Source organism: Panthera onca, chromosome E1, assembly GCF_046562875.1.
Source record: "Panthera onca isolate mPanOnc1 chromosome E1, mPanOnc1 haplotype 2, whole genome shotgun sequence".
NCBI classification, from domain to species: Eukaryota; Metazoa; Chordata; class Mammalia; order Carnivora; family Felidae; genus Panthera; species Panthera onca.
This window is the reverse complement of record NC_138352.1, coordinates 29,771,708-29,775,713: the sequence shown is the minus strand read 5'-3', so window position 1 is coordinate 29,775,713 and position 4,006 is coordinate 29,771,708.

The following is a 4,006-nucleotide window of genomic DNA, read 5'->3' as shown; positions in this document are numbered from 1 at the left end:
GAAGCTGTCTGGGAGTACATGGATGGAAATAGGAACAGTTGTAGTTAGAAGGAATGGGAAGGGGTGGGGTGTGTGCGCGGGGGCGGGGGGGGGGGGGGTGTGTGTGGGTGGGTGTCTTCACGCGCGCACGGGAGGGGCGGAGGGGCAGAGAATAGGATCTCAAGGTCATTTTGGAAATACCAACCTGTGTTATTCTCCAAGCACCTTCAACAGAAGTATTTGGTGTAAAAGACGACCACAGAGGGACAACTCAAAACACCACCCCTGCGGCTCAGGGGCCCCCAGACAGACAGGGAGGGTCAGGACCGGTAGGACAGCAGAAGTGCTCCCCCACCCCGACTTAGATTTGAGGCTCTGCCAGACTCAGGCGGTGCTAGTCGCCCACTCTCTTGCCGTCGAGAAGGAATTCCTGTTCTCCTGTGGGGTCATGTAGTTCGGGGAACTTCCCAAGCCGCTCAGCTCACAAGAACACCTACGCCCAGTGTCATGGACTCCCTCCCTCACACTCGCCATCCCCCTCTGAAGCCCAGAAGGGAAAGAAAAAGAAAACATCGACTGCCTGCCTGCCCGCCCGCCCGCATTTACTATTCTAGGTGTTTCCTCACCTATTAACACTGGAAACACAACTCGCATGCCAAAATTCCCATCCTTGTAAAAGCGAACAGTTCAGGGGCACCTGGGTGCCTCACTCGGTAAGGTGTCCCAGTCTCGCCTCAGGTCATGATCTCGGGGTTCTTGAATTTCAGCCCCCACATCTGGCTCTGTGCTGACACCTTGGAGCCTGCCTGGTGATCCATTCTCTCCCTCCCTACCCCCTCTCTCTCCCACTCACTCAACTGGAATGAATGCATACGTAATAAGTAAACAAATGTATAGGTGTGTGTACACTTCAGCGGGCTATCTTAGGCTACTACTCACAAAGCTATGGGACCATCACTGTTCATTCCAAACTATTTCCATCACCTCAAAGAGAAAGAAACCCCACGCCCCCCTCTTCCTCACCCCCCCCCCCCAAGTACCTTAGACACTGACTCTTGGTAGCCCTGCAATGTTTCCAAACATTGGTGCTCCCCAACCTCCCCCCCCCCCCCCCCCCCGTCAAAGAACTCCCCTAATTCAGGCACTTCCGGGTTGTTCCAACACCTGGAACGGGGGGGGGGGGGGGGAGGAGGGGAGACTGGTGTGTTGGGACAGTGCGGGGGGGGGGGGGGGGCGGCACGGGACACAGAAGCACTCTGCCCCCCCCCCTTCCCTTTGCCTCTCTTCCATGTGGGGTTTCCTGAGGTGTATCCTTTGACGCCATCACTCATCTATGAGAAATGAGAAAAAGAGGACCGAACGTGGCTAGATCGTTTTCGATAGCCCGATACGCATACCCACACGCACGCCGAAAGAAATGAAAATTACAATCCGCTGGAAGGTCAAACAATGGCAGAGTGGTGCAATGAATGACGCTACACTCACACGATACAAGAGAATGCAGCTGTTACAGATTATGTTGGCAGAGAGGTTTTGGTAGCACGGGAATCCGCTTGTGGTGTTCCGATACTTCATGACAAGCGGTGGGAAACCTTCTACGTAGGGTGAGCTCTCTTGTATCCGAAGACACCAAATCATCATTTCAAAGGCTACGGGGGTGGTGAAATCGCTCTGGCTTGCAACTTCTTACCCCCTATGTTGTTCTCCATGATTGCATTTCAGCTTCCTCCCTTATCCGAGCCAACGACCCTGCCTGGTTTTTATGTATGTATTTCTGTTTTTAAAGAGATAAGTACGACATTGGATCCTAAACGGAGGCAGAGCTTTGGCTACTGGTCTCAGAAACGATGATTGTCTTTATTTGTATGGATCCGCCTAACTTTTGCCTCTCACGCCTTTCCTCTCGCTGCAGAACATCTTAAGATGAAGGGAGCCCGCTCAGGTGGGACCACCGCTTGTGGAAAAAGTCATCGGGGCAAAATAGTGAAAGCAGCGTCGATAAAGAATAGGTTACGGGTTAGACACATATTCCCGTTTGATCCCCACCCCCCATCGATCAATCACTTACTCCCCTTTGATACCATGTTTTGTTTATTCCTGTATTTGTGGATGGGTTTTCAAAGATTTTACTGTAAGCGCGCGCTACACCCAGCGTGGGACTCGAACTCGCAACCCACGAGATACAGTGGCACGATCCACCACCTGAGCCCACCAGGTACCCTGATGCCACGTTTTCTTTCTTTGCCTCCCTGCCGGCCTGCCTCTCTGCCTGCCTCCCGGCCGGCCTGCCTGCCTGCCTCCCTCCCTCCCTGCCGGCCTGCCGGCCTGCCTGCCTGCCTGCCTGCCTGCCTGCCTGCCTGCCTGCCTCCCTCCCTCCCTCCCTCCCTCCCTCCCTCCCTCCCTGCCGGCCTGCCTCCCTCCCGGCCGGCCTGCCTCCCTCCCGGCCTGCCTGCCTCCCTCCCGGCCGGCCGGCCTGCCTGCCTGCCTGCCTGCCTGCCTGCCTGCCTGCCTCCCTCCCTCCCTGCCGGCCTGCCTGCCTGCCTGCCTGCCTCCCTCCCTGCCTGCCTCCCTCCCTCCCTGCCTGCCTCCCTCCCTCCCTCCCTCCCTCCCTGCCTCCCGGCCTGCCTGCCTCCCTCCCCGCCGGGCCGGCCGGCCGGCCGGCCTGCCTCCCTGCCTGCCTGCCTGCCTGCCTCCCTCCCTCCCTGCCTCCGGCCTGCCTGCCTCCCTCCCGGCCGGCCGGTCTGCCTGCCTCCCGGCCTGCCTCCCTCCCGGCCTGCCTGCCTGCCTCTCTGCCTGCCGGCCGGCCTGCCTGCCTGCCTCCCGGCTTGCCTGCCTCCCTGCCGGCCGGCCTGCCTCCCTGCCGGCCGGCCTGCCTCCCTCCCGGCCGGCCTGCCTCCCTCCCTCTCTGCCGGCCTGCCTGCCTCCCTCCCTCCCTGCCGGCCTGCCTCCCTCCCTCCCTCCCTGCCGGCCTGCCTGCCTGCCTCCCTGCCGGCCACCCTGCCGGCCTGCCGGCCTGCCGGCCTGCCGGCCTGCCGGCCTGCCTGCCTGCCTGCCTGCCGGCCTGCCTGCCTGCCTGCCGGCCTGCCTGCCTGCCTGCCTCCCTCCCTCCCTCCCTCCCTCCCTGCCTGCCTGCCTGCCTGCCTGCCTGCCTGCCTGCCTGCCTGCCTGCCGGCCTGCCTGCCTGCCTGCCTGCCGGCCTGCCTGCCTCCCTCCCTCCCTCCCTCCCTCCCTGCCTGCCTGCCTGCCTGCCTGCCTGCCTGCCTGCCTGCCTGCCTGCCGGCCTGCCTGCCTGCCTGCCTGCCGGCCTGCCTGCCTCCCTCCCTCCCTCCCTCCCTGCCTGCCTGCCTGCCTGCCGGCCTCCCTCCCTGCTTGCCGGCCTGCCTGCCGGCCTGCCTGCCTGCCAGCCTGCCTCCCTCCCTGCTTGCCGGCCTGCCTGCCTGCCGGCCTGCCTGCCTGCCTGCCTGCCGGCCTGCCTCCCTCCCTCCCTCCCTCCCTCCCTCCCTCCCTCCCTCCCTGCCTGCCTGCCTGCCGGCCTCCCTCCCTGCTTGCCGGCCTCCCTGCCGGCCTGCCTGCCTGCCGGCCTGCCTCCCTCCCTGCTTGCCGGCCTGCCTGCCTGCCGGCCTGCCTGCCTGCCTGCCTGCCGGCCTGCCTCCCTCCCTCCCTCCCTCCCTCCCTCCCTGCCTGCCTGCCTGCCTGCCTGCCTGCCTGCCTGCCTGCCTGCCTGCCGGCCTCCCTCCCTGCCTGCCGGCCTGCCTCCCTCCCTGCTTGCCGGCCCGCCGGCCCGCCGGCCGGCCTGCCTGCCTGCCTGCCTGCCAGTCTGCTTGCCTCCCTGTCTCCCTGCCGTCCTGCCTCACCTCCCTCCCTGCCTCTACGTCCAACTGAAACATGAAGTCTGTGAGGTGGGAGCTGTAGCCATCCGGTTCTTCCTATATCCTGATCACAGACCATAGAACGATCTTTGCCATAGATTCGTGTTTTCAATAAATCATCTGTTCGATGGCTATCGATAAAGGAAATTGTCAACTTT